At 34.5% G+C, this 17,877-nt stretch overlaps 1 protein-coding gene across 1 annotated transcript in view; it reads left to right on the plus strand.

Moving 5' to 3' along the window:
* The window catches only part of LOC146742816 (opioid-binding protein/cell adhesion molecule homolog), a 108,920-nt gene that overhangs the window by 18,459 nt on the left and 72,584 nt on the right, over window positions 1-17,877 (plus strand). The gene's annotated exons all lie outside the window — the stretch shown is intronic.

Raw genomic sequence — 17,877 nt, forward strand, 5'->3', positions numbered from 1 at the left:
ATTATTTTTCTCGTATGCAGCTAAGGCCAGGCATGGTAAATATAAAAACATCTAGTAGATTGGTTGAATCGTCTCTGAGAAACAAATACCCAAACTTTTGGTCAATTTTGCTTAAAATCCAAAATGGCGGCCAAACCATGTGACTGATCTGAAATTTTTTTTAGGTTTCTGAAAGGGCTTGATACACAGATGCCATGAAGCAAAATTGAAAATATTCCCTCAAGTGTTGCCAGAGTAAAAAACTACTTCCTGTTTAGAAGAAATCCAAAATGGTGGCCAAACCACGTGACCAATCGTAAACATTTTTTCAAACATAAATGGGATTCATATATAGAAGCTAAATACTACATGTGAGAGCATTCTGCTTGGTGGTTCTGAAGAAGAAGATTTTTAAGTGTTTTTTGCCGTTTTTAGGAAAAACAAAATGGCGGGAAAAGTCACATGACCGCTAAAGTTTTTATTGCTGATATTTATTACACATGAGTTGTACTATATACCATAAAAAAATCTAGACGCCTAGACCCTCAGAAAGTGGTAAAACAGCCACTTCCGGTTTTATTTCAATCCAATATGGCTGCTAAACTAATTGACCAATCGAAATTCTGAAAGCATGTTGCACTAGTTCACATTAGGGACTATCAGCATAGAGCATTATCAGACCATTCTGTTCAGCGGTTTTCTCAAACGGCTTGACGAAAAAAGTTACGGAAGAAAGAAGAAGATGATGAAGAAGAAAAATCCGAACAATAAGAATAGGGGCCACGCCCTACAGGCTTGGGCCCCTAAAAAATAATTTAGTGAGTTTCAAGACTAATAATGGAAAAGCTTTCTCCCATAATGCATTGCATATATGTGCAGTAAGTCATGCTCAGTATTGCAAAATTTGGATTTGGCTGAGAGCAAATAAAGCATAAATTTGGAAGTTTGTGGGTTTGTTCATATACAGGAATGAAACTGCATACATGTAATTGGAACTATTCAAGTGGTCAAGGCTTCACTGGTTAAAGCGCCGTGATCGTCGCGCAGCGCGTGTTCGAATTTCATGTAAATAAATAATGTATTTTACACACGTTGTATATGTTGCTATGAGTCCCATATCGAACAGGACGCGGCACGACGACTGCCACCCTTTAACAAATTCAAAGATTTAACACATTGTTGTTAGAAAGCCAACACTGATTGCTGCCAATATTTATTTTTAGGTCATAGCAGTGAAAGCAGTTTTTGTGTTGAGAATGGGTTTTGCTATTGGAATACAAATTAAGACTAAATAATGAGAGTTTGTTTATACGTAAACAAGGGTGATTATGTACCTCATGAATATGCATAAGGTTATACAATATATGATCATAATACATTTTCATTAATTGCCTCACTGTTACATGACCTTTGGGAATATAGGTAACAGGGATCCCAGCTGTTGCATTGTATATTGTCATGGCTACAGTATTGTGGGATTGATATATTGAGATCTCTTATCTCTCAATGATATGTCTTGTCCAGAGTTCAGCAGTGCCTGTATGCACAGTCATATACAGATACTGTTTCATGAATTAAAGATTAAACAAATTTAAAATTATTTAAACACAACAGAGCCATCTTTGCTTAGACATGTTATCAGATACATAAACAATGCTTTTACTGAAAGACAAGCACTAAAGTAACATCTCAGTTATTTATACCATATCAACATGACAAAGAAAAATACTATTTACAAACTTATTATTATTATTATTATTATTATTATTATTATTATTATTATTATTATTATTATTATATACCCTGTTAATATGCAATAAAAAAATAATTTAACAATGATCATAATCATATTCCTGACATTGTTATATTCCAACTATATTACTATAAACAAAACTATATCTTAAATTTGATAACTAACAGGGACTGTGCCATGCATGGCTTGTTAACTTTTAACATTCCAAATGAAATAATCGATGCTTCAAAATTTCTTTTTTGTTTTTTGTTACGTAATTGACTAACAAACCATGTTTACTTTGATCAAATGATAAATCAGAGACTGATTTTCATGAATTTTGTGAATGTATATAAATTTCACAAGGGTATTGAAGACACATGGGGGGGGGGGCAAGGGGGGATAGCTGGTACAAATTACGAACGAATAAAATAGCTGATTACATTTTACACTTTGTCCATGTCTACGAATTTACATTTTTTATTTATTTAATTTACATTTTTACGAAAATAATCAGTAGATTACAACAAACGAAAATACTGACCTTACATAGAATTAGAATGTCTTCATTAATGCCAGTAAATAATCAAATCACAAAAAAAAAATAAACAATTTATATGATGGCAGTGTGAAAACTTGAGTAACCATAAATAATATTCCAATGTTGAAACTAATTCTTAAGAAATACTCAAGATATTCATGCGACCTGTTATATAGCATATACAAAAATTGGTAATTGATCACATGACAGTAATTTATGAATAACTGACACTGACTCACTTTTAACTAGATTTTTTGCTGAAAATCTTCAACTTGAGTAAAAAAAAATATCTCTTATTTCTTTCCTTCTTTGAACAGGTTTAAAAAGTTAATGTAATCCAACCCCATGGACCTAAAATAAACACAACTATACTACTACCACTGTGAAGCCAGACATACCATATGTTTGTGGTTTGCTCTCTCGCTCAGACTGACTAGCAGCTGATATACTTTCTGTTTCTCTACTTGTGTAATTTCAATTAATATACGCCCCCAAAACATGTTACAAAGCCTATCAAAAGAATGACATTTGAAATGTGCGGTTGTGCAACAGGCTATCAAAAGAATGACATTTGAAATGTGCGGTTGTGCAACAGCCTATCAAAAGAATGACATTTAAAATGTGCGGTTGTGCAACAGGCTATCAAAAGAATGACATTTGAAATGTGCGGTTGTGCAACAGGCTATCAAAAGAATGACATTTGAAATGTGCGGTTGTGCAACAGGCTATCAAAAGAATGACATTTGAAATGTGCGGTTGTGCAACAGCCTATCAAAAGAATGACATTTGAAATGTGCGGTTGTGCAACAGGCTATCAAAAGAATGACATTTGAAATGTGCGGTTGTGCAACAGCCTATCAAAAGAATGACATTTGAAATGTGCGGTTGTGCAACAGCCTATCAAAAGAATGACATTTGAAATGTGCGGTTGTGCAACAGCCTATCAAAAGAATGACATTTGAAATGTGCGGTTGTGCAACAGGCTATCAAAAGAATGACATTTGAAATGTGCGGTTGTGCAACAGCCTATCAAAAGAATGACATTTGAAATGTGCGGTTGTGCAACAGGCTATCAAAAGAATGACATTTGAAATGTGCGGTTGTGCAACAGGCTTTTCACTCATCAAAATTTATTATTTTTCACCAAAGTGGTCACAGATTGAAAACACATTGAAATTTTCCCGTAACTTCCATTATCACATGCATAACATGCCGTGTATCTAGAGTGTAATGTCGTTGTAATACATGACAGATCAAAAATGCATATCACATAGTATAGATACTGTATCTGTCATTAAATTTTTCAATTGTATGTGCTGCCTTTGATACAAAATGTGCTGATAATCGCTTGTGTCTACAGACATTAATATAAGAGAGCATGTCATGGAATCCTCTTTAAAATGTTGATAGTGTTTGCATCGTACAACTGGTAATCAACAAACTAAAATCTAGTCACTACATTCTTTTTCAGTAGATGGCAATTTCAAAATATGTTTGTTGTTGACTCCCATGTGCGAAGCACAAAATGGGAGTCTTTGCAGTTAGTGTGTCTGTATGTGTGTATGTGTGTATGTGTGTATGTGTGTATGTGTGTATGTGTGTCCGACTGTTCCACTGCTATCTCAAGAACCATACATCGGTTTTGGATGAAACTTGGTGCATAGATGCTCTGGGCCAATGCGCAGATTTGATTAGGTTTTGGTAAAAATCCATGCTCGTTAATTACCTAATTTGCATGATAATTAGCTAATTTTTAGCTGTTCTATGACTGTTCCACTGATATCTAAAGAACCACTCATTGGATTTTGATGAAACTTGGTACATAGATGCTCTGAACATATGCGCAGATTTGATTAATTTTTGGTAAAAATCCGTGCATATTAATTACCTAATTTACATGATAATTAGCTATTTTTTAGTGGTTCCATGACTGTTCCACTGATATCTAAACAACCACTCATTGGATTTTGATGAAACTTGGTACATAGATGCTCTGAACTAATGCTAGGTTTTGATTAGTTTTTGGTAATAATCCGTGGATACTAATTACCTAATTTGCATAATGATTAGTCAATTTTCGGTTTTTCCACTGATATCTCAAGTACTAATCATCACATTTCAAATGAAACTTGGTACATAGATGTCATACGACACTGCACAGACCTGATAGTTTTTATGGTAATATCAGTACATATTAATTACCTAATTTGCATAATTAATTAATTTTCAGCATTTGATATAAGTAGTTAGCATTACATTTTAATGAAACTTGGTACTTACATACTCAAGGACTATGCAGAGATTGATTGTTTTCGATAAATATTTGTGCATATTAATCACCTAATTTGCATAATTAGTTAATTTTCAGCTTTTCCATGGGTATCTCAAGTACTAATCATCGCATTTCAATGAAACTTGGTACATAGATCCTTTAGGACTATGCAGAGACCTGATTAGTTTTAGGGTAAATAATTGTGCATATTATTACCTAATTTGCATAATTAATTTTCAGCTTTTCTACTGATATCTAAAGTACTAATCATTTACATTTCAATGAATCTAGAATTATGCAGACCCAATTAGTTTCCGGTAAATATTTGTGCATATTAATCACCTAATTTGCATAATTAACCAACTTTCACACTGATATCTCAGGTACTATACATCACATATCAATGAATGTACATGGATGCTGTAGGACAATAGACAGACCTGAATAATTGTGGGTTACAATCTGTACATATTAATTACCTAATTTGCATAATTAACCAATTTTAAGCTTTCACACTGATATCTAAAGTACCGTAAAAACTCCAAAATTTCGACCGGTTTTAAATAATTGGCGTTAGAAATGTGACATGTTTTTAGAGTCGTGGCCGAGTTGTAACTCAAAATCTAAACAAAGTCATCAATCAGTGAGTATTATGACAAGCAAAACAAAACATCAAGACGCGCAGAAGAGGTCAGCACAAAACTAATAGGTCAAAAGACAAAGCTGTCTCGCACTACCTAGGAATACTTGCGAATGTTCGAAGTACAGGTACCCATTGGACAAAAGATACATGGAAGTTTAGCAAACTATCTCCCCGACCCAGTGCAATGTATCCGGTTAGAATCAAAGCTCACGTGTCCCTTATTTGAGGGACCAAATTCTGCCGTAAATTCGCCCTTGGATTAAAAAATAAAATGGGATTTAAGAAAATAAAATGGGACTTTTAAGGTGTATTTTGGCGTCATTTTTCGGACATTTCAATCAATCCTGCCGGCTAAAATAGAGTCTAAGTTTTACCGTAGTCATTGACGTCTGTCTATTCAAGAGTACACGTGTATGATTTTTATCGTGACTAGCGTGAGCGGGTAAGCTTCCTTTCGAGAATGAGCTGTTATCACTGTGAACAATGTTAAATTATTCTTCAGATGACCAATTTATTTTTTAAAAACAACTAATTTTTTTATTTAAAAAAAAATCATGCCGTTTTCGCATCAAAATCCAAGCCAAAATATCGTACTACAACATCAATCTCTTCGCATTGCGTTCAATAACATTAACATATTTAAATAAGCTATGGTAATTTGAACACGTTGGCATCATCCAGCTTTTTGATTGGTTAATTAGCGATTTGACCTATTTGACCTAAGAGAACATGGCGGATATCCTACAGCATCAAACGTTTATACGAGACCGGAATCATTCGCTTACAATGAAACTTAGTTGACTTTTATTTGTATTTCATAACCATTCAACAAATTTATTTTGTGTACATTATTATAATCACTACTGAGTACAGTAATAATCAACAATTCAGAAACGCAGCATGCCGAGATTTTTGTGTTCGTTTTTATTTGAAACTTCGTTTATTTAGAATATATTTTCGTTACCAATAAAATAAAAATCTCTCAGTCAATCAGAAACCCGGATTCATGCCTTCGAGGAAGGTCCCGTTTGAACGCTCACATCGTTTTTTTTTTCGTTTGGGGGAAAACTAAAACTGGTCGCAATTTTCGAATAAGAATGAGTCGGCAATTTTTAGTGGAGTCGAAAATTTGGAGGTAAATAAAACACCGAAACCCGGCAAATAAATAGCCAATCGAATTTTTAGAGGGGTCGAAATTTTGGAGTTTTCACGGTACTAATTATTCCATTTCAATGAAACTTAGTACAAAGATGCTCTAGGACAATGTACAAACCTAATTAGTTTGGGGTAAAAATCTGTTCATATTAATTCCCTAATAAGCATAATAATTCATAATTTTTTGGTTCTAATCACATTTCAATTAAACTTGGAGACATAGATTTTCTGTTACATTGCGCAGACCTCATTAGTTTTACACTCAAATCTGGTCATATTAATTTTCTGATTTGCATAATTAGTTTTCAGCTAAGTAATTTCGAATTATATTTAATGTGTCTCCAATACTCTCAGCACATGGGAGTTCTTTCTAAGCTTTCTTTGATTTTACTTTCAGTGATGACATCAATACTTAAGTCAGTTATTAATATGGAATGGTTAGGTTCAGTCAGTGAATGCAAATATGTGGCTTCCTGCCCTTTTACAATACTATATGTAGATGATAAAATGTGCAGAATAGAATAGAATAGAATAGAATAGAATAGAATAGAATAGAATAGAATAGAATAGAATAGAATACATTATATATGAACATAGATTCACAGTGAATAGTTCATGGAAGTTGATAGTTGATGACATAGACCAGTAGTAGAAAGTTCATTCAGCCTTGGAACTAATTAATACATTGACATCTCTGTGTTTTTACCTTGCCCGTAACATCGAAGATGGAAGGGAAAGGTATATTAAGGGAAAATTTTCTGTCCGGCGTCGTCGTTGTCGTCGTTAATAATGTTATTGTGTGCACAATAACTTTACTAATTCTATTCCAAACTTTATCAAACTTGGTCACCTTATTCATCAGTATAAAGTCTTCCCTGGGTATGAAGAACACATGTCCTGTATGAAAATATCATGCAAAAATTGAGAAAATCTGATAAAATATTTTGACTGTTTCTACTTGACTGATCACTGGTGATACACATCAAAGGTCACTGATCTCAGTGGAAATATGCATTGTTGTATGTGTTCAATGAAGCAAATGATTTATCTTGTAATAATATCCTTGGTAATGTATCTCAGAATCCCATACTGGGTTTCAAAACCAACTCATGGAGAGATTGCACAGTCTGATACACATTTGCAAACCTACCAATAAAATCTTTACAGAAAACAAGATGTCAGAAAATCAAGCACTCCTATGAACTGGGTGCCTAACTTTGATCAAGATCTGAAGCAAATAGAAAATCTGTTTAGTTCAAAGTTATCAAATCAAAAACAATACATAAAAAATACATTAAAAGCAAAACATTTCATCCACATTTTAAAAAGAAAATTATTCTAAAATATATGTATTCTGTATTTGACAAACAGTTCATTCGACAAATGAAAACTCACAGGAATATGTTTCAGCTATTAGAACAGAATGATAGAGTTTTTATAATACTAGTTTAAAAACGCACTTCAAAGATTGCAGTGTTTGAAGATGTAGGTTCTCAGGAGGCAACAGTACTGTTGACTTCTCCCTCCACTGGACACCAACTAACTATTTAAGTTGATTTGCATACAAAGCAGAGCTTGCAACATGATAGCTATTCATAAAGGGTGTTTTTTTTTACTTTTCATTACCAAACGCTTCAGCGTGGTATTAAGAGTTTGTTTTCAGGGGTGGGTGATACCAAGGTGGGAAATGGATGCACATATGGGGTTAATTCCTTGAATTGCAATATAGAGGGTTCAGGCTGAAATACAATATATAGTGTTTTCATGTTTCGTCTGATATTTCTGTGGTATTCTGCTGCTGTAAGTAATGCACGATTTGTTCCGAAATTCAGTATATTGTGTGTATTCCAGGGTTATTCGTTTTTTTGCTGAAAACACCCCTATTTTTTAGTGGCAGAGTTTGAATAGTCTCACTCCCACTGGGAAATCTGCATTGTTGCTTGAATGTGAGTTAATTAAACACATTTTCCAGACTGGCGAAAGAGTATGCAACAGCCAATTTTAACAGCCTGTCACGTGATTTTAGTCTGAATGTCAACATGAAGAGGCTAGTCCATTTTACGCAGGAGTAATTGGGAGTAGAATATGTGAGGAATAGTATCAACAGAGATGTGTATAGTGAAAAGTAATATCTATCCTTCATTTACATCTCTGAGCATTTCTGTTTTAGTATATTGGTTTGAAAATGTTGAACTTGCATGATTTGCAATGGTTTTTTTTAATGGGACTCCCCTATTGATCGAATCCCGGGTTTGAACGAGAACGGCACACCACGTGATTCGTTTGAATACAATGCTGATGGCAAACATGCCGTGTTACTGCGGTACTCCACTGACGGGATGACTTACTGCATGCTACAACTTCGCTTGTGATGTTGCTTGTTAGCCATGGATTACATGAATCTTGATTACCAGTCAAATGTTGCTCATTTGACGTTGGTAATCTTTATTTGGAACTGAGTAACTTCCTGGTACTTCGTACTATGATAAAAATCAGTCAACATACATCAAGTTCTCTCAATCGTAGTATTCCATGTGATGTACACCTAATATGCCAAAAATGTTGCTGAACGATTTGAACTGAATAAAAATAGCAGACGAAAATTTGTTTACAAAATAAAAATACTTCGGTTGCCAATGAAAACCGGTAAAAAACAAGCAATATGTTTTCGGCTGTTATCATGGAAGGGACATGAACGTGAAGCTAACGTCTGTTTATAACTAAAACCGGGCACCTTATACGAGGTTTACAAAATAACATGGCAGTCATTAGAAGTCACTTTATTTTATTGTTAGGACGTATTCAGCCGTTAAATGTATAATTTCCAATCGTTTTGCGATAGTATTTTCTAGATTGGAAGCAGCATTTACATTTTATTCAAAGTTCAAAGCTGCGTTGGGATTCCGTTGACAGTGGTAACAATGTCGGCGCCGGTGATCTCTTACCAGTGCGCAACGTAGCCAAAATAAAAGGCATGATCATTTGGGCACTGCTATTACAAGACTTTGGCTGTTGCCATGGTAGCGGTGGGTCAGGATTGTTTTTCCAATTAGTGATGGTACGACCTGCCTGTCAAGTATGAACCGTGACAAAATCAGCCAAGCAAAAAAAAAATCACAGAAGAGTTAAAAAGTCATTCCTGCTGAACAGTTACTCTAACTTCGGGGTCAACTTTCTCATTAATGAAAAAAGATATCAAAAATTCAAATAGTAACTTTTTGCCCACACTCCAGCCGAGTACAATGAGCTATGTCTGAGGTGTTGTATCACAGGGAGTTGGACAAACTTGTGTATTTTAATAAATTATTGAATAATAAAATGTTATATAACTTTTCTTTTACCCCCCTCCCCTTCCTGGTATCTATTTCAAGTATTTTTGTCAGGTTCAAATCGTTCACCAGCATTTTTGGCATGTTAGATGTACATCACATAGAATACTAGGATTGGGAGAACTTAATGTTTGTTGACCACCTGGAATCTGAGTTTTATAAATCTTGAAGGGCTCTCGGAAGATCCACCCGCTGCCTGGACCCGCAGTAAAATCTCCGATTAATATGGAGCCGCAACCATCAACATCGATATACCATGAGGTTTCTGCTGGCGACGTTGCGGCGTTACTCAGTTCCAAATAAAGATTACCAACGCCAAATTAGCGAAATTTAACCGGTAACCAAGACTCAGTCTATCCATGACAAGCAAGCAACATCACAAACGAGGTTGTAGTGTGCAGCTCACGAGTCAGCGACGACCGATTTCAACGAAAGTCATTCCGTCAGTGGAGTACCGCAGTTGCACGGCATGTTTGCCAATGCACAGATCTGTGGAGGAACTTTTAACTTCAACATCAACCGTGTATCGTAGTCGCCCAGTTTAAGTTCTGGTTCTGTCGTGGTCCCAACTAAAGGGCGACAGTCGTCGTGTCGCGTCCTGTTCGATATGGGACTCACAGCGACGTATACAACGCGTATAAAATGCATTGTTTATTTACATGAAATTCGAACACGCGTTGTGCTACGACCACCACGCTTAAACATCCACGAGTTATTTATTCGGACAATGACTTAAATTAGACGTCTGATTATTTTATTTTCACACGTACAGCGACACGCGTTCTACACAGACAAGCGTTGCTAGGTCGCAGCACTGTCTTGGAGCATATTAATGGGCAATTGGGTTCCCCGATCTAAATTTCTATCCCGGTTTGTTGCACGTTCTTTTTTTAATATGAAATAATCAAATATGGGACATGTGTATAATAACAGAACCCCACACCCTCCCCGTGGCTTCGCTCGTGAAACTACGGCAGCAGGATACACCGCATCACTCGTGAAAATAACTTCCATACGCAATGAAAGCCACGGGGAGGGTATCTGTCATAATACTTCATTATCACTGAAAACATTTTTCCCCTGAAATAAATTCCAGTGAATATGCCATTTCCCTCATACTATATTGAGACACAGCGCAGTGAAAATTAGATTCACATGTAATGCTTGAAAACATGTCAGCAAAAATAAATTAAGTGAAATTCTACGTGACTTCATAATAGTTGGAAATGAACACATTACACCCGACCCTACCACTCCATATACAATGTAAACTACACCCCAAAACATCCTTTCACCCACAGTTACTACCGTGTTTCACCAGTGTATTCTATTTGACGTCAGGAGAAATTGAAATAAACAAATTTATTATAATTTCAGCCTCTAGTTTACCACTGATTAAATAAACTACCTCGTCTTTATGTCAACTTGCAGTTATTCGTTGCCTACATCAGTGACTTCAAAATATATGTTTCAATCCCAGGAATTTCACTCGCTGTTAATTGCATGGGAGTGGCAGTCTTTAATGAATTTCTATTGTCATGTCAATTTCTTGCGATTACTCGAACATTAAGCTGTAACCACATACCGCCTAGGTGCTTTAATTAAATCCTGGTGTAAGCACCATATGAACTATGAACAATGCATGTGAAGCCAGCTGTGAGGTATATTCAATCCTATAGATTTCTCATTGTTTGGTAACTATTTGCTGCAAATGCAACAAAAATCAATATAAAAAATATTACCCACACAGTATTCTACAGGTTACTTGTATAATACAGTAGTCACACAATGAGGCAGTTCATATTTGTCTCAGTGAATCATTAATTTTTGACAGACACCTATACAAAATACTTGGACTAAAGCCAGCTAAGATTTTCTGTTATCTTGCATGTTTTATGAATCTATTCACATCTAAATGCTTTTTTTTTCAATGAGACATATGTTTTTATACTAAAATATCTGAATTACTTTGAAGAAAGCTGGAAATTATGTCCTTAAAATAATTAAACAAATAAGGCACCAATGTTTTTGTAAGATATTTACATCTTTTAAGGACATTCAGTAGACTGATTCCCCACTGTTGCTTCAACCCCAAAACTTGTTTGTATTCAAAATTAATTATGACAATGCATATTTATATTGAAACAAACTATGATAAAGGGTATTATATTTATAGGCTACTTGTCATTTTTAGCCCCCCCGATCTGCGATCCAGGCGGCGGGGGGGGTGGGGGGTATTAATTTGGGTCGTGTCTGTGCAAATGTGTGTGCACATTTTTATGTTACCAGCTTTTTCTCACACATGTGTGATCCAATTCAGTTCAGAGTTGGTACAGAGACAGAAATTGATTTTGCTATTCTGCACATCAAGTTATTGTTTCGATTCTTCAAAGTTTCACTGTGTTTTTCCTTGATTTTAAACATTTTTCCTTCAAAATCCGACTTTTAATCCGAGTTTTGATGACGCTTGCGTAGTTCTCGTCTCGGTGGAAATCAGTCATTTTTGTGAGGATATTGTATCCCGGAATTGTATCTTTATTTGCGCAACGCTTATATGGACAAAATTGTGTCTCATCAATTTCAAAGGTAAGAAACTGTGCTTGTTATGGTATTTATACACTTTGAATTATCGTTTGTGTCTCGGGTTTGGTGATCATGAGAAACGATTGCTAACCTGGCGAGAGTTTCGCCAGAAAAACTGCCTTTTTATTATGGTTGTAGGAACTGATTATGTATTGTGTAAATTGAAAGTTTACCTCGTGATTTAAGAGGTTTGCAGTGCTCTCACCGGGATTCAAACGTCGTGGTGGTGTCGGCGCAATGCTGCTCTGAGACGCTTGCCAGACTCTGCCTCACTCAAAATCATTATCGCCATGCTTGATTTCTGCAACATTTACATTTGTTTATGATTTCCACAGCTATTGTTCTATGAGATGCGTCTTCGCTGTTCATAAACAGCCATAAACAAGTTTAGTTGGGTCGGCATGTACTCATTGAAAGTGTTGTTTTATTTACGTAATCCATTGATCACGCAATAGGCGAAGTTAAAAATATGTCGCTACTCAGGAGAGCTTGCCCACAACGCTAAATGTCCCAATATAAACGTACCGGTACGTTTTTTTTTTCTACAGAAAAATTCCACCCGTTACATTTTTATTTGGGACGGTACGTTTATTTATTTTTTTAAATCCGATTAAAAAAAATCATGCCTTTTTCCCCATGAGAAACGAAGCCAAAAGATCGCACTAAAACATCGGTAAATTTGGTCTTCCGTGTTGCTTTCACCATGAGGTCGCTGAACTGTCATATTTAAATGTTTTATGGTAATTTGAGCACATGGGCGCCATCCAGCATTTTGATTGGTTGATTAGCAACTTGACCTATCTGGTCAATAAACACGCGTCGTGGGCATGGATAACATGGCGGATATCGTCTCATCGAGCGTTAGCATGTAACGGAAAACATTTGCTTACGATAAAACTAAGTTGAATTTTACTTGCAATTCATAACAATTCAACGAAATTAATTTTTGTACGTTAATATAATCACTACTGAGTACTAATCAACAATTACAACACTTCGAAAACAAGTAAGCTACCGTACCGTGATCATTTGCTACCAACAAAAAAATAATGCATAATAAATATAGTGAATATTTTTTGTTGTCATGTGAACAGTTTTTTTGATTGACTGTAATTTTCCAACATTTCATGACGTCTATTGTAGCACCAAATTATGGCCTTTCACTCCTCCTTGACGCCTATTTAAACGATTATACGGCATCTTGTCGCCAGCCACGAATGTCACACTAAATGAACTTGATCGATACTGCCAACCATTTTCATCGACGCACGACGACACGCAAATTGAGAAAAGTATTGTCCTTGCAACAATTTCGCACAATACGTCACCACTATACAGTGACTGATTTTAATTTTTATTCAACATTAAAACAAACTACAGTGAGTTGTTTTATGGTCGTATAAAATAAAATAAACTACATTAAGATGCAGTAAAGTTAACCAACTAAACAGAATGCTAAATAAAGCTAAATAATATTACAAACACATATCAATCACAATAAACTTGTACGATACAGTACAATACAATACTCTAACTACTATTGCTAAGGAGTGGAAAATCACATTAGAGTCATAACTATGGAAAGAATATTTTTATATTTGGTGGAGCTGCTCATATATCATCTGCGTACATTTTTGTATGTATTGTGCAGTTTCCCAGCCAGTCCGACTCAAGTAGTGATTGGTTTGCTACTTCATTACATCTTGCAGCCTTTCAAACAGTATATTGCTACACATGCATCAATTGTTGTCCATGTATATTCCTAATTGCTCAGTGAAAACTTGCAATTTCTTTCTGGCTGGTATAAATATATTAAGTAATATGTTTTTGTACTGAAAAGACGGTACACAAATATCTTTTTTAATTAAATTTAACAGATAATGGGAGCATATATGCTACAACCTCTGCTTACTTTTGACTAAATGTTTCTTTGTTTTTTTCAGGTGCAGAGCCAGAATTTTTTTTCTCGGAAAGCAAAGCCACTCAAACTGCATATATTACAAAAGCATACTATTCGCTGCATGTCTGACAATTGTATAAAGTTTTGCAGGTCGTCTTTTTTTATTTTTTGAGAAGTGCTGTCAACCAAAGCATAAATATGTGTTTCTCTGTACATAAAAGTTCAATTTCACACGATTTGTTAATATTAATGTATGATAATAAAAACTTGATAATATTTTGCACTTTATTTGTATCATTGTCATATGAGAAGTACTATTGTCCTTATTTAGAGATATTGAAACTAATTCAGGGCCACAAACTACATGTAGATCTGTACATGAAGTACATGGGAAGTAAAGTTGTTGACACAGGTAATGTACACCAAGGACATTGCAGTTTCTCAGTTCCTCAGTTCCTCATCTGGTGCTAGTACTTGTATAACAAACGGTATCTTTGCCCTGTTACTGTTTGAAATATCAGAAGTTTTTCACTGGAACAGTTCTGTGATTGACAGTGTTCTTGTATTAAGAATACAGTTGTACAAGGAAGTTTATCTAAACAGACACAACACTGACTCTTCAACATATTTGCAGATCTGATTTGCATACTTGCATGTCATTTTACCTGTTGTACTTGTTTGTTGCTCTCTGGTGTTCTTGCTGAGACCAGGATGGAGAGTGCTATAAACTTGAAAATGCCATAGAAATCATGTTTGCCAATTTACATCCATGCCAAAAACTGGACAAATTATATGTTGCAACTTTCAGTGTCATTCATGACCTGTTTGATTGGATAAAGTTTTACGACTTGGAGGCCATTTTTTCCCTCAAAAATCTAAAAAAAACAAGCTTATTGACTCCCATGTGCGAAGCACAAAATGGGAGTCTTTGCGGTTAGTGTGTGTGTATGTGTGTGTATGTGTGTGTGTGTGTGTGTGTATGTGTGTCCGTCTGTTCCACTGATATCTCAAGAACCATACATCAGTTTTTGATGAAACTTGGTGCATAGATGCTCTGGGCTAATGCGCAGATTTGATTAGGTTTTGGTAAAATTTCATGCATATTAATTACCTAATTTGCATGATAATAAGCTATTTTTTAGCTGTTCCATTGATATCTGAAGAACCACTTATTGGATTTCGATGAAACTTGGTACATGGATGCTCTGAACTAACGCTTGGTTTTGATTAGTTTTTGGTAATAATTACCTAATTACTAATCACCTAATTTGCATAACGATTAGTCAATTTTCGATTTTTCCACTGACATCTCAAGTACTAATCATCACATTTCAATGAAACTTGGTACATAGATGTCATATGACACTGCACAGACCTGATGGTTTTTAAGGTAATGTCAGTGCATATTAATTACCTAATTTGCATAATTAATTAATTTTCAGCTTTTGATGTTTCAAGTAGTGAGCATTACATTTCAATGAAACTTGGTACATAGATACTCGAGGACTATGCAGAGATTGATTGTTTTGGGATAAATATTTGTGCATATTAATTACCTATTTTGCATAATTAATTAATTTGCAGCTTTTGATGTTCAAGTAGTAAGCATTACATTTCAATGAAACTTGGTACACAGATACTCAAGGACTACACAGAGATTGATTGTTTTGGGATAAATATTTGTACATATTAATTGCCTAATTTGCATAATTAATTCATTTTCAGCTTTTGATGTTTCAAGTAGTAAGCATTACATTTCAATGAAACTTGGTACACAGATACTCAAGGACTACGCAGAGATTGATTGTTTTGGGATAAATATTTGTACATATTAATTGCCTAATTTGCATAATTAATTCATTTTCAGCTTTTGATGTTTCAAGTAGTAAGCATTACATTTCAATGAAACTTGGTACATAGATACTCAAGGACTATGCAGAGATTGATTGTTTTGGGATAAATATTTGTGCATATTAATTACCTAATTTGCATAATTAGTTAATTTTCAGCTTTTCCACAGATATCTCAAGTACTAATTATCACATTGCAATGAAACTTGGTACATAGATCCTTTAGGACTATCAAGAGACCTGATTAGTTTTAGGGTAAATAATTGTGTATATTAATTACCTAATTTGCATAATTAATTAATTTTCACACTGATTTCTCAAGTACTAATCATCACATTTCAATGAAACTTTGTACATGGATGCTGTAGGACAATAGACAATTGTGCGTTAAAATCTGTACATATTAATTACTAATTTACATAATTAACCAATTTTAAGCTATCACACTGATATCTAAAGTACTAAATATTCCATTTCAATGAAACTCAGTGCAAAGATGCTCTAGGACAATGTACAAACCTGATTAGTTTGGGGTTAAAATTTGTTTATATTAATTCCCTAATTAGCATAATAATTTATAATTTTTTTGGGTTACAATCACATTTCAATAAAACTTGGTACATAGATGGTCTGTTATATTGCGCAGACCTCATTAGTTTTCCATTAAAATCTGTTCATATTAATTTTCTGATTTGCATTATTAGTTTTCGGCTTTTCCATCACTATCACTATCTCTGAAAAGTAATTTTGAATTATATTTAATGTGTCTCCAATACTCTCGGCACATGGGAGTTCTTTCTAAGCTTTCTTTGATTCTAGCTGTTACCAGCTTTTTCTCAGATATGTGTCATCCAGTTTTGTTCAAAGTTGGTACAGGGACAGGTAATAATTGTTTACAAGTGCACATCGCATTATATGTTTAACAAGTTATAAATTGTCTCAGAAAAGCCAAATGAATATATTTTTACCCCATCCCCTAAAATTGTAACACATCAATTCTGAACATTTAATAACGGAATTTTAATACAGCTCATAATGAATTAATTCATTCTGACACAAACTAAGTTCAATATAAGTTTTTAAATTTTTTTCTGAGCGGGGGCTATGACATGACATGTCATGTCTTGTTAATATTACTTTTGTTGTTTTATATGAAATAGACATTTATATTATTGATCAATATTAGGTATGCAATTTTAACGATTCATCTGCAATCACATTCATATTCAGGTTACAGCATTGTCATAACTTTATGGTTTCTGAGTATTGTGTGCTTATTTTATCATTAGCCCATTTTAACACCAAGTTAACATTCTCATATTAAAATTGGGTACATCTGTTATTCAGTGTAATCATTTTTGACTGACATTGGGTACATCTGTTATTCAGTGTAATCATTTTTGACTGACATTGGGTACATCTGTTATTCAGTGTAAACATTTTTGACTGACATTGGGTACATCTGTTATTCAGTGTAAACATTTTTGACTGACATTGGGTACATCTGTTATTCAGTGTAAACATTTTTGACTGACATTGGGTACATCTGTTATTCAGTGTAAACATTTTTGACTGACATTGGGTACATCTGTTATTCAGTGTAAACATTTTTGACTGACATTGGGTACATCTGTTATTCAGTGTAAACATTTTTGACTGACATTGGGTACATCTGTTATTCAGTGTAAACATTTTTGACTGACATTGGGTACATCTGTTATTCAGTGTAAACATTTTTGACTGACATTGGGTACATCTGTTATTCAGTGTAAACATTTTTGACTGACATTGGGTACATCTGTTATTCAGTGTAAACATTTTTGACTGACATTGGGTACATCTGTTATTCAGTGTAAACATTTTTGACTGACATTGGGTACATCTGTTATTCAG

This window comes from Saccoglossus kowalevskii, chromosome 5 (assembly GCF_978046115.1).
Source record: "Saccoglossus kowalevskii chromosome 5, keSacKowa6.1, whole genome shotgun sequence".
In the NCBI taxonomy this organism is placed as follows: Eukaryota; Metazoa; Hemichordata; class Enteropneusta; family Harrimaniidae; genus Saccoglossus; species Saccoglossus kowalevskii.